The following is a 15,251-nucleotide window of genomic DNA, read 5'->3' on the forward strand; positions in this document are numbered from 1 at the left end:
CATTAATATACATACACTAGTACTCTTCAAATACAGTTTCTCCAAACGTGTTTATTATTTTAGGTAGTCATTATCACGATAATCCATGTCCAAGAGTCAATTTCCTCGGATGAGATCATTTTTATTCGTTCCTTATTTAACACGATGCTATAAACACACTGAACTCATTGAGCTTTTAGATTTTTTATTTTAGAAAAATTTTACATTTAGATTTAGATTTAACATTTAGATTTAACATTTAGATTTAGAATTAACATTTAGATTTAGATTTAACATTTATATTTAACATTTAGATTTATATTTATATTTAACATTTAGATTTAACATTTAGATTTAGATTTAACATTTAGATTTTATATTTAGATTTAGATTTAACATTTAGATTTAGCATTTAGATTTAACATTTAACATTTAGGTGTAACATTTAATATATATGTTTAACTATTTAAAATATCTCTAAGTTGACAAATATTGTTGTAAATGTGCTAAAATGTGACCGTCAAAAATTCATACCAGTTTTTTAAACATTGTTTGAAGCTAAATGTGACAAAATGTTGCTGTTATTTTCAGCATGAGCAGCTTTACAAACGGCACCCGATAGGGCATATGCACAGAGGGTGGTACAGGGTAAATACTAGGTGCAAGCTGGTATGAGTAAGCCTGTGCATAATTCTCCTGAGCCTCATATAAATCATTCATTATTTTTCTCTTTAGTCTTGTCTTTACCACAGTGTTTTTAATTGACCTCAACTCCTCAGCTACTTGTGCCCCAAAGTTGCCATCACTATCAGCAGTAGGTTTGCTTCTACCAGCCTTAAAAGCAGTTGACATCTGCTGTAAAATTTTACATTTTTCCATTTCAATGACATCAGCTGATTGGCTTTTCTTTAGTCTCTTCGCAGTAGGTGAACAAGGTACAGGAGGGGAAAGGTCGTCATCATTCTGGAGAATAGATGGTTCCTCAGCAGATGTTTCGTCATACATCAGAGAGACATCGTCATCATCTGGATCATTCAAGGGGTCCATCTCTGCAGCCAGGCCATCTTTAATTGATTGAGGCAGCTTTATAAAAATATATGAATGGATTTTTAGTAGGGGTGTAACGGTTCATAAAATTCACAGTTCGGTTCGATACACTCGTGTCATGGTACGATTCGATACGTTTTTGATAAAGCAAAAATGCCACAGAAATGTCCTTGATTTATTTTTTGTATTATTTATTAAAGGGATACTCCACCGTGTTTTCATATTAAACTATGTTTTTCCCTTAACTAAGACGAGTTGATACATACCTCTCTCGTCTCAGTGCGTGCACTCAATCGCTTTGGCGCGCGGTGACACTTTGAAAGCACTTAGCTTAGCCCATTCATTCAATATGGGCCAAGCAGAGAAGCTACCAAACACCTCCACGTTTTCCCTATTTAAATACAGTTACTCACGTAGTGTAACTCGACCTAGGACGGTAACACAAAACAAAACGTTGCGCTTTTCTAAGCGTGTAAAATGGATAACTATATTGTATGGCGGAATACCATGGCAAGTGCTTGTAAGCACTTTGTCTTGGCGCAGTAATATCTTCACTCGTGAAAAATCCTAAGTGCTTTCAAAGTGTCACTGCGCGCCAAAGCGATTGAGTGCACGCACTGAGACGAGAGAGGTATGTATCAACTCGTCTTAGGTAAGGGAAAAACATAGTTTAATATGAAAACACGGTGGAGTATCCCTTTAAAACCAACATCATAAAGTATGATTTTTTTTTTTTTTTTTACTTTGAGCAATTCTAGAGCTATAATTGTCTCTTCTTACTTAGGAGCATATAAAACAAAACAGCTCCTTGGAAAAAATGAAATGTAATATTGTAGTAGTTATAAACAAAGGTTTATTTTAGTTCAGATTAACATTTAAGGGCCGCAATTGTATTCATAATGACAAAATAAAACCGACGTAATGTTACTTGAATGCATTATAGCCTACTATTCCTACCAAACTTGGTTGCAGTGTGTTACTACAGTAAATCCATGGTGAATGTTGCTGATCTGTAGACACTGGATAAGTTAGTTCATTCATTCCTGGTTTCCATGCGCTGTTTGATCCGTGAATAATGGAGAAATGTGAATGTTTCTCACTAGATCTAGCAGCGATGTTATTACTTCTGTGGCGAATTCAAATGCTTTCTTTACTGGATCTCTTATTAGCGCTGTGTAGTAACAGCGTCGCATGATCACGATCGGCTCGCGCTGCACTGGTCCAAACTGATAAACAGTCCGTCAACCACACAATAACGAGTAGTTTCGTTCCGCTTGCATTATACGTTTGACATTGATGTTGGGCAATGTTGCGGTCGCGCCGGCATCTCTGTATGAGCGCGCTTGCCACGTGTGACCCGCACCTACATTTGAAATAACAAATTTTTTGTCGGCAGGAAAAATGGTCCAACAAACCGTTCGGTTTGAAAATGCATAGGCCTACCATACTGAACGGTTCAATACAAATAGCCTACATGTATCGTTACACCCCTAATTTTTTGACATAAAATTAGGTACATAAGCTGCTTTCAGTGGCACGTTGGGTGACATGCTTCCTCAGAAACATCAGTGTCTTCATAAGCCATCGTTGTTTGTAGTAGTTATAAACAAAGGTTTATTTTAGTTCAGATTAACATTTAAGGGCCGCAATTGTATTCATAATGTCAAAATAAAACCGACGTAATGTTACTTGAATGCATTATAGCCTACTATTCCTACCAAACTTGGTTGCAGTGTGTTACTACAGTAAATCCATGGTGAATGTTGCTGATCTGTAGACACTGGATAAGTTAGTTCATTCATTCCTGGTTTCCATGCGCTGTTTGATCCGTGAATAATGGAGAAATGTGAATGTTTCTCACTAGATCTAGCAGCGATGTTATTACTTCTGTGGCGAATTCAAATGCTTTCTTTACTGGATCTCTTATTAGCGCTGTGTAGTAACAGCGTCGCATGATCACGATCGGCTCGCGCTGCGCTTGTCCAAACTGATAAACAGTCCGTCAACCACACAATAACGAGTAGTTTCGTTCCGCTTGCATTATACGTTTGACATTGATGTTGGGCAATGTTGTGGTCGCGCCGGCGTCTCTGTATGAGCGCGCTTGCCATGTGTGACCCGCACCTACATTTGAAATAACAAATTTTTTGTCGGCAGGAAAAATGGTCCAACAAACCGTTCAGTTTGAAAATGCATAGGCCTACCATACTGAACGGTTCAATACAAATAGCCTACATGTATCGTTACACCCCTAATTTTTTGACATAAAATTAGGTACATAAGCTGCTTTCAGTGGCACGTTGGGTGACATGCTTCCTCAGAAACATCAGTGTCTTCATAAGCCATCGTTGTTTGCTTGTTAGTGGCTTTTCAAAAGTCCCACTTGGTTTAGTTTTCAGAAGCTTGCTGAACTGAGTTCTTAGAGTTGTGGCCCGCATCTTCACTTCTTCAACTGACAGGAACAAACACGAGACATTTATATGAATGAATGTTATGGTCATGCTAGCGATGGGTAACGTTACTGTAGATAAACATTACCTGGTATTTCAAGTGCAGCAGCAATTTCTGCCCAATTCCTCTCCTTGTCATTTCGGTTATGATATTCTTTATACGAAACGTTGTACAAACATTCACGGTGTTGCCACAGGTCGACGAGTTGGTCCTCCATCTCCAACATCCACCAGACTTTCTGGTGCGCCATGCCACCGGCTGTTTTGATTTTGTTTCCCGGTACTTCCTCGCCGCCTCGTCACCTCGCTTTCTGATTGGCTACACGCCACAGTCCACAGGCTGTGTGATCGTTTGTCCTCGGGGGACACCACACACGAGAAGAAATCGGGCCAAATAAATCCAACATGTTGGATATCCCCGATTTGAGATCGGAGCGGTCCCGACGTCCTTCCGAGCAGAGGAGAGCAGTCTTAACACACCACACACGGCAGGAATATCTGATCAGATTATTTTACGATAATCGGAGCATCCTTAAGATTGTCGGAAGGGGTGAATCGGGGCTAAAATCGGCTTAATTATCCTGCCGTGTAAACCAGGCTTTAGGGCAATTTAAAGATCTAACTAGAATACTGGCCTAGACTGGTGTTTTGACAATTTTTGATGTGTCTGCTCAATTGCACATTTTCAAAAGATGATTAATGTGAAATTTAGCTAGTGTGACCGTACATGCCATTTTTATGGGACAAGTCCTGAGTCTGACCAGTTTCATATTGCTTAAAATATCCAGGATTTGGCTGTTTGTGCTGCACAGACCAATTGTTGTATGACATCTGTGAGAGCTATAGAGAACAGGCGACTCCTTGTGCTTTTGAATCACCCTCAGAGTACTTTGAAGTCAATAATACCATGTTCGGTGGATGAAATTTTGGTGCATGCCCAAATACTAGAGCTTCTAGTAGGTACTTTGTCACAATGTGAAAAGGTTTCAACACTTACATATCCAGTTTTTGAGTATGGATCCTTGAGTGATGGAAATAGTGTTGAAATAATTCCCAAGGCACAGCGAGTTTTTGTTTCTTTGGAAGGGATACGACTTTAAAAAGAGCATATGGGAGAAGTTAAAACATAACTATCACTAAAAATAGTCTGATTACAAAAATGTTATCAATTATGAAGATTCCATTTTGCCTTAATCATTCTTTTTTAGTTATGTATTGAGTCTGAGTTTCCCGTGTTCTTTATATTCAGCCAAAATCACAGGTTCACCTGCCTTTTCCTCCAAAATGCCACTGAAATACTAATTAACATGTATACATTTTTTAAAGTGCTGAATTAGCTTTAAGAGACCTTGTTTTGATTAAGCTTTTGAAAACTGCAAAACAATTCACCTGTTTTGCCTCAAAAGCTTAATCAAAACAAGGTCTATTAAAGCTAATTCCAGCACTGTCATCAGGCTCTAAGGACACTGATAGTGTTTCAGGGTGGGAGCTACAAGAAGAATTGAGGACTGGGCATTCTGGAAACATGCAAACATTCATGAATAACATGCTAGTTATGGACAGTTAGTTATCTTAGTCTTTAGTTCTGAGCCAAATGTCTTAAAGATTTGCTTTTAAAAGTATTTAAAATATTACATTATTTTTTATAATAAAATTATATAACTAATATATTTTGTGAGCATTTTGTTTTCTGCCGGTGTGACTAAATATTGTGTGTCATTTGTGTGTCGGATCTTTCACCCGTAGACATTTGACACATCATAAAGAGGAAGATGTGACAAAGAAGACATAAGACAGTTGAGCAACTAGAATCCTGTATTAGACAAGAATGGGACAACATTCCTATTGCTAAACTTGAGCAACTTGTCTCCTCAGTCCCCAGACATTGGCAGACTGTAATAAAAAGAAGAGGGGATGCCACACAGTGGTAAACATGGCCTTGTCCCAACTTTTTTGAGATGTGTTGATGCCATGAAATTTAAAATCAACTTATTTTTCCCTTAAAATGATATTTTATCAGTTTAAACGTTTGATAGGTCATCTATGTTGTATTCTGAATAAAATATTGAAACTTGAAACTTCCACATCTTTGCATTCTGTTTTTATTCACAATTTTTAGTGTCCCAACTTTTTTGGAATCGGGTTTGTATATCATGAGACCTCTCCTCCAGCATGTCAATAAAACATCATCAAAGAGAGTCAATTTTAATCAACTTCTTCTTTCCTCCATATATGATTTTGAAGAGCATTGTTACTGAATGGTTTAGCACCTCAGTATTTGAATGAGCTCCTGTTAAATTATAATCCTCCACGTCCGCTACGTTCTCAAAACTCAGGCAATTTGATAATACCTAGAATATCAAAATCAACTGCGGGCGGCAGATCATTTTCCTATTTGGCGCCTAAACTCTGGAATAACCTACCTAACATTGTTCGGGAGGCAGACACACTATTGCAGTTTAAATCTAGATTGAAGACCTATCTCTTTAACCTGGCTTACACATAACATACTAAAATGCTTTTAATATCCAAATCCATTAAAGGACTATTAGGCTGCATTAATCAGGTAAACTGGAACCGGGAACACTTCCCATAACACCCGATGTACTTGCTACATCATTAGAAGAATGGCATCTACGCTAATATTAGTCTGTTTCTCTCTTATTCCGAGGTCACTGTAGCCTCCAGATCCAGTCTGTATCCAGATCAGAGGGTCACTGCAGTCACCTGGATCCAGTACGTATCCAGACCAGATGGTGGATCAGCACCTAGAAAGGACCTCTACATCCCTGAAAGACAGTGGAGACCAGGACAACTAGAGCCCCAGATACAGATCCCCTGTAAAGTCCTTGTCTCAGATGACCACCAGGACAAGACCACAGGAATGATTCTTCTGCACGATCTGACTTTGCTGAAGCCTAGAATTAAACTACTGGTTTCGTCTGGTCAGAGGAGAACTAGCCCCCGAACTGAGCCTGGTTTCTCCCAAGGTTTTTTTCTCCATTCTGTCACCAATGGAGTTTTCGGTTCCTTGCCATCGTTGCCTCTGGCTTGCTTAGTTGGGGCCACTTCATCTACAGTGATATCGTTTTGCATTATTGACACACTGTTTTCCTAATGAATGTTGTTCAGTTGCTTTGACGCAATGTATTTTGTTTAAAGCGCTATATAAATAAAGGTGACTTGACCTGACTGAAGAGCGAAAAACAAATAATGTTACAGTTTTTGTTTGTTAGCCTACCATTTGATGCAGAAGCTCCTGTTCATTCCGAACTCTTAATTTAGTTTAACGGATCATTACAGAACAGAAAAACAATGAGTAAGTTGAAATATTTTAACTTAAAACTTTAAGCACAATTTTTGTGTGAAGGACACGTTCTCAACATTTGTGCACCTCTTAAGTGGGTTGGTCAAGAAGGCGGGAAACCGCTCCCGTGCAGTGCTAGCCGCGCATGTCCACGACGAGATGATTTGCCAAACAAATACACAATTTTTAATTATGAACCATCAACCTTGATGACTAACTAATTTAATTATCTTTCACATTTGCAGCCAATGAGCAAAATATTCTCCAATATATCTCTAATATAGTAACAAAAAATATTTTAAGGATTATAAAAAAATATGATTACATATATACATACAATGTGACATTTAAAACCAATCCATATGCCAATATTGTGCTCACATGAACTGGCTGAGAAGCCACAGACACTTGGCAAAAATATGTCTGGAAATAATTCATAAATATAATTAAAGACTATTGTTATCTTTTCTATTACAAAAATCAGTAAAAAAAAAGATTTAAACTTACCATTGAACCAGGAGCTACCACACTAACAAGTTCCCATTACCAACTGAAAAGAGACGTAGAGATTGTGGGAAAATCTTTTTACAGACGCTGTTTTACACTTGTGGATCATAATGTACTCCAGTTTTAACACTGAACACTTGTAAATTTGCTGTGTATGGTCATACTTCCTGGTTCTAGTAAGAACTCTAGCTGCTGCATTTTGGACTAGCTGGAGTTTGTTTATTAAGCGTGCAGAACATCCACCCAATAAAGCATTACAATAATCTAACCTCAGAGGTGGAAAGTAACGAATTACATTTACTCGCGTTACTGTAATTGAGTAGCTTTTTTGTGTACTAATACTTTTTAAAGTATTTTTTTAAATCTGTAATTTTACTTTTACTTAAGTATATTTTGTTTAAAGTATTGTACTTCGCTACATTTTAAAACACATTAATTACTGAGTAAAAAAAAAAAAAAAAAAAAAAAAAAAATCGCTCCCTGGAAACTACGTCAGTAAATAATGGGCAGGAGGGCAAACTGGCGCTAAAATCACAAGAAAGATGCAGACGGTCAAAATTACAGGCGTTAGTGGTGCAGACACCGCTGAAAACGAAACCCCGTCATATTCTGAAGTTGAACTCGAAGGAAATGAAGTGAACCCCTGGCCATATGTATGCTCTATTATGCTGTGTAAGCTGTACTTGCCTAGGAAGACCAAACTAGCAGCTTATAAAATCTCGACAAGACATCAACCCTTCGCAAGAATGTAGAGGTAAGCTAAATAATTGCATCGTTGCATTGGTGGTTAAAATGAAGCTTTGACATTTTAGCAAGAGGTTTTGCACAAATTAGCCAAAAAAACAGTGGTGAGGAGTGTGCTATATATATCATCTGCGATAATATCATATTTTTTGTTTTAATGATGTGCGCGCTTATAGTGCGTTCTTTCACTGTGTGATTCAGTCTCCTAAAATGCATTTAGAATCATAGGCGCCGATACCGTGGAGCACCCACGGAAAATACCGAGCACCCACGGAAAATGAGCACCCACGTGTGCCAGTGCCAGACTGCCAGTAGGCTACATTTATTTAAAATTAAACATTGCAGTTGGCGCTATGAAGCGTCTGCCACACTGTGATTGGTTATGTTGTTGTCAGTGACAGTGACATAACCAGTCGCATGCATGTTCCATATCCTATCCACCAATCACAGCGTCTCTGAAAACGTCCCATCCCCCACTATACAGTGCCGTGCGAGTATGTAATCATTTACTGCTTTCCGTAATCACTAATCATTAATCAGACTAAAATGGACAGATTTGTTATAAAAAAAAGCCAAACCTATTAATATTGATATATCGACATTATTTTACTGGATCTAGTGGCTTTGGCTTTTTGTGAATAAACGTCCAGTATTTTTTCTCTTTCAAAGTTTTGTCTGTCATGTTCTTCCACCTCATTTCATACCCAGCAGTACGTTAATATGTAAATGTTACGGTACATTCCCTAACAGGGTTTAAATGGGAACATTTTTCTGCTCAAGTATAGGCCTATATACGGTTTAAAAGAGGAAAAACTAATGGACACAAAAGTAGCCTACTTTTGGACAGAATACAAGTTCTTTGTTAAATACATAAAATAAAAAAATATTTTTTTAGCCTATATGAATAATGGATTCGAAACCTCAAAGAAAAGCCATGCCACTATCAAAAGAAACCTCGAAACATAAATGAGGTAGACATTCCCAGAAACTCATTATTTTAGTCGCAACAATCGGTTAATGGAAACGCTGTCCTTTCGCAATAGTCTTTTAATCAATATTTACAAAACATTAATTTCCCAAGAAGCTGAACGCATTAGCGGTTACGTGTCAGTTAAACTTTTCATCTCCAATCCTGTTTGTATTTTTGAGAAGTGACGCTGTTGTGTGTGTTTGTATCGGCCGCTGTCCATTAGCCTAAGGTTCTGAAATGCGATATTTTTTTAATAGCCTAGTCTATTTTTTTATTTTTTAAATGGCTTGCGCCCTTGAGCACCCACGGAGAAAAACATAAATCGGCGCCTATGTTTAGAATGATCACAAAATTGAAGATATAGGGGCAGAAAATTCACATATTTATATAATTTCATACATTAAATCAAAATCACACAAAGAATGCCGTCTTTTCCTCCAAAAATCATCATGAATATATACATACATACATATATATATAACAGTTCAGTAAACAAGTTAATTAAGAGACTTGCGTTTTAGACACCATATTGCCTTTTTTAGCTCTATTTCTAAAACAGAAAATAATTCCAAACACAGCCACCAAAGCACAGTTTTGCGTCTCTGAGCAACGTGACAGTGTTTCGTTCCTGAATGAATCAACCGTTTAAATGATTTGGTTCAATCGCAATGACTCACTTATTAACAGTGACTTGCTGACACATACTGGCCATTTTAATATCACATTTAAAGTATCTTTTGATTTTTTTAAATAATTAATTTCTTATAATTTCAAATGAGTATTCAACATTTTATGTTTTGTATATCAAAACATTATTCATGCATTTGTAACTGCAGGTTAAATGCATTCTTGTCCTGCACTAGTGTAATACATCTAAATGCCACTTCCAATGAATCTTCTGCATTTCCTCTGCATTAAAAGATGAGTTTGTTGATACTGATTTGCCTGGTAACAGCCCAAATGTTTTATTATTCTAAATAACTGATTCCTTTAATTGAAAACAACTAGTTTGAGATTAATAGACCTATACCAGGGGTGTCAAACTCAGTTCCTGGAGGGCCGTAGCCCTAACCCTGCTCCAGCACACATATCATGTAGTTTTCAAATAAACCTAAATGATTAGATTAGCTGGATCAGGTGTGTTTAATTAGGGTTAAATCTAAACTGTGCAGGACTGTGGCCCTCCAGGAACTGAGTTTGACACCCTTGGCCTGTCCCATTTTTGACTCCCTCCCACTGTTAAAATGTAACTAAGTAATTTTTACTCTGAGTAAATTTTAAATGAGCTACTTTTTACTTTTACTTGAGTTGATTTTTAGACTGGTACTTTTACTTGTACTTGAGTAAAATTTCATTCATGTAATGGTACTTTTACTTGAGTAGAATATTTTTGTACTCTTTCCACCTCTGTCTAACCTTTAGGTCATAAACAAATGGATTAACATTTCTGCATTTGACATTGAGAGCATAGGTCGTAATTTAGATATATTTTTGAGATGGAAAAATGCAGTTTTACAAATGCTAGAAACTTGGCTTTCTAAGGAAAGATTGCTATCAAAAAGCACACCTGGGGTTCCTAACTGATGATGAAGAATTGACAGAGCAACCATTAAGTCTTCGACAACGTTCTAGGTTATTACATGCAGAGTTTTTAGGTCCTATTTCAGAATTCCCTTTTCAGAATTTAGCAGTAAAAAATTACTTGTTATCCAGTGTTATCCACTATCAATCAACTATGCATTCTGTTAGTTTTTCAAATTGGTATGTTTTGCCAGGCCAAGAAGAAATATAGAGCTGAGTATCTTCAGCATAACAGTGAAAGCTAACACGTGTTTCTTGATTATATCTCCCAAGGGTAACATGTAAAGTGTGAAGAGTAACAGCCCTAGTACTGAGCCTTGAGGTACTCCATACATGACCGATATGATACCTCTTCATTCGCTGCTAGGAATTGATGGCAGTCATATAAGTACGATTTAAGCCATGCTAATGCACTTCCGTTAATGCCAACTTCACTGGATGAAGTTATGGAGACGATGTGAACATGAACATCATCCATTCCCCGAGAAACGATGCTCCAGAGGTATATCTTGTCAGGATATATCAACAAACAGGTATGTTACAGCTTCTTGTTAAGTTACATGCACTAACAAAAGACATTGTTAGTGCACAGGTTAAAAAATTTATTTATCAATGACACTCCTATTGGGCATGAATAATATTTAGTTCTAAGCTGAAGTTGTTGATAACAGAAGAAAACTGCAAAAAAATGGCATAGATGGATACCTTAAATTTAAATTCTGTCATTAACTTACTCTTGAGTTGTTCCAAACCTGTGTTCGTTTTTGCTGCTGAACACAAATATATTTCGAAGAATGTTTGTAACCAAGCAAATCTTGGGACCCATTCACTACAATAGTAGTAAGATATAATAATTTGGAAGTAAATGGGATCCAACAATAGTTTGTATATTAACATTATTCCAAATATCCACATTTGTTTTCAGAAGAATAATTAAATTTATACAGGTTTAGAACAAGTCGATGTTGAGTAAATAATGAAAATGTCATTTTTTGGGTGAACTATCACTTATAGCCAGGTACTGTGATTGTATTGAATGAAAATACCACTGAAATGTGACTGGAACACCATGGTGCCATGTACAAAATACTTTTACTACTTTTTTTTGTAATACTTGTAAATGGTAGAGGTGTAAATATTAATCGATTCGTATCGATGCATCGATTATACAGCCGACGATTCAATGCATCGATGCGTCCGCAAGAGTATCGATTAATGTGTTTATTTTGCCGCCCGTCTGTGTTCGCCTGTCTATTTTCAGCATCCGCTCCGACAATGGGTGCGTACAACCTAGGCTACTCCTAAGCTGCGGGTGGCACTAACCTCATTATTGTCTTCTTCTTCTTCTTCACACCGCTTCACATGCGCGTTACGTTTCATCCACAGTCTATCTATCTATGTTCACACACACATTGAGTCAAGAGCGATGGAACCGTCAGAGCGAGCTGGCAATGAAAATGAAATGCTACACATTCCAGTCGGCGCCAAGTCATGGGTGTGGAAGTATGGAGTGGAGTAGTGGTAAGAGATGTTGCCGTTTGCAAAGAGAAAGACTGTCAGTGTGAGATAAGATACTGCGGCAATACGTCGAATCTATCCGCACACCTGAAAATGCGCCATGGTATTGATGGCGAGTGTAAAGAAAGAACACAGGGCCAGGCTTCCACGCCTGCCACATCACTGTCACTGACAACGTTTTTCCCTCCAAAGTTGTCAAGCACTTCAAAAAGAGCAAAAAACATCACCAAAGCCATCGCGTTTTTTATATGCAAAGACATGAGGCCCTATTGCGTCGTAGAAAATGAAGGCTTTAGATACCTGCTCGAAGTTCTTGAGCTGAGGTACAACATCCCCTCACGGAAACATTTCAGCGAGTCCTATATTCCGAACTTCTACACCAAAGTTTGTGATGAAGTTATTCAGGGTCTGATGAGTGCAGAGCGAGTAGCCTTAACTTCAGATGGATGGACTTCATGCACAACGGAGTCATACATCACTGTAACATGTCATTTTATTGACAACAAATCGCAAATGAAAAACCATGTTTTACAGACTCGTGTCTTCGGAGACAATCATTCAGGAGTTAATATTGGGCAGCTTCTGAGAAGTGCGTGTTAAGAATGGGGTATATTGGACAAGGCACCGGCTCTCGTAACCGACAACACTTCTAACATGATCAAAGCTGGTGAAGAGGCAGGGTTATCACCACATATAAAGTGTTTCGCACACACTCAATCTGACAACACAAGATGGCCTGAAGATTGCTGCCACAGAAAGGCTTTTAGGACGCGTGAGAAGAATTGTGAGTTTTTTTCACCGCAGCGCAATTGCGACCACAGTTTTGAAGGAGAAGCAAAGTTTGCTGGGGCTTCCACACCACAAGCTCAAAGCAGAGTGAAAACCCGATGGAATAGTTCTTTCGAAATGTTGGAGCGATTCCTCGAACAACAAGCTGCGGTGATGGCGACACTTCTCGTCAAAAAAGTAAGAAAAGGCTCGTGTGACGTGCACACACTCAGTGAAAGTGATCTCTTGGCTGCCGAACAAATGGTGAGTCTGCTAGCCCCGCTAAAGGCTGCTACCACTCTGATGTGCGAGGAGAAGCAACCCACTGTGTCTATCATCGCACCTCTCCGAATTAAGTTGCTGGCGCATTTTGAATATGCACCGGATGACTCCCCCCTAATCAAAGACATGAAACGGCTTATGTCTGATGATCTTAGAGAGCGATATGTGGACGAAGAACCATTCTTGCTTCGAGCAGCTGCTTTAGACCACCGATTTAAAAAGCTTCCTTTCCTGGGTGATGAGAGAAGAAACCAAACATTTGAATATCTTGCTGAAGAAGCGGCACGGCTGAATGAACAGAGGGTAGGTTGTTTCTCATCTTGGTTAATTTAGTGATGGTGTTTAATTTAATTTAATAGTAATACCGATGAACCCGTTGTTCCATTGAGTACTCTAGCTATTTACTAATAACTTTGCCTTTATGTGTATGTGTTTATCTGTGTCTGTGTTACAGAATGAGTCAGAGGCCCAGCCTGAGGAAACACCTCCTCACTCTTCTCCCCACCAGATTTCTATGGAGCTAAATGAGGTGTGTGATGCAGAAACCACTAAAGGTATGCATTCATAATTTCATACATTGTAGACATACTTGGTTTTTTTTTAATTATCTTCATATATGCTTTATAATTATATATATATATATATATATATATATATATATATTAGTGCTTTAATAATATATATATTAACGCGTTAACGCATGCGATTAATTTTTGTCTGGTTTAACGTATCAAAATATTTAACGCAATTAATGCAGCATCCGTATTTTCTGCCATCCGTTGGCTAGCTTTACATTATATGATCACGCTCTTATTCATTTAAATGCTTTTAAACATTTCAAGCGCGGCAAGACAAAAGAGAATGCGCTGTCTGTGAATGCCCTTATGTGACACATACACACGTACACACACACACACACACACACACACAATGCATAGACAGGGCGCCAGAATCCAGTTCTCTTAAGCGCTTGAACTAACAATAAACATCCCAAAGTGCCAGTTTTGTCGATTATCCTCATAAGAGCAATCTTAAATGATTTATATAAAGTCTAAAATGAACAAAAAGAGTTGTGAGAGAATGAGGCGAGATCCATAGACAGTATATAAACGGTGAGATCCGCGTGTCTGTCTGCTCTTAAAGGGACAGCAGCCAATAAAGCTTCCTGTCAGTAAAGTTAAAGAACAAAGGGAACAGAGAAAATGACTCGCTGCTCTTGACTAAATAACTTTTGTAGCTTTAATAAGGATTAACTATTTAATTTATAGTTTATGCAGTGCAGACTGCATATAACTTTGATAACTTTATTAAATTTCTGTATATTTCCTAACTGTTAAGACAGGAAGGGCAGGAGTAAACATGACATTTATTATGGGTTTATGTTAGCATTGTTTTAAGTTTACTTAAATTAAAAACTGTTATATTTTTGAAGCCTAATAATAAATGTAAAAAAAAATAAATAAATCAGTAGCTGTATTAATATCAGTAATACTGGCCTTCATTCATAAAAAGATGTCATTTAAACAAGTATTTAAATTTAACTGTGAAATTATAACATTAAAAAATATATTAAAAACGTACAAAAACATTTCTTTTTTATTGCGATTAATCACAGAAAAATGTGTGATTAATCTAGTTAAAGTTTTTAATCGATTGACAGCACTAATATATATATATATATATATATATATATATATATATATATATATATATATATATATATCACAACTATAATCAAGTCTTATTTTTTATTTCTGTGCCATTCTAGAATGCCCTCCTGTTTCCAAGAAATCAAAGGTATTGGAGGACCTTTTTGGCGACTCCTTCTGCACTGAGGACCCAAGTGTCAGAGACAAAACATCCTTGAAAAACAACATGATGAAGTTAGGAAGTACAGAGATGTTGCATCTTTGAGCCTAGATGGTAAGGTGTTAGACTGGTGGAGAGCCCACCAGGCTGAGTTTCCTCTCCTGGCAGACCTGGCCAAGACGTACTTATGTATTCCTGGTACAAGTGTACCATCAGAACGTGTATTTAGTACAGCAGGGGACATTGTGCGTTCAGAGCGTAGTGTATTGTCTTCTGAGCATGTGGACCA

This window comes from Carassius carassius, chromosome 46 (genome assembly GCF_963082965.1).
Source record: "Carassius carassius chromosome 46, fCarCar2.1, whole genome shotgun sequence".
In the NCBI taxonomy this organism is placed as follows: Eukaryota; Metazoa; Chordata; class Actinopteri; order Cypriniformes; family Cyprinidae; genus Carassius; species Carassius carassius.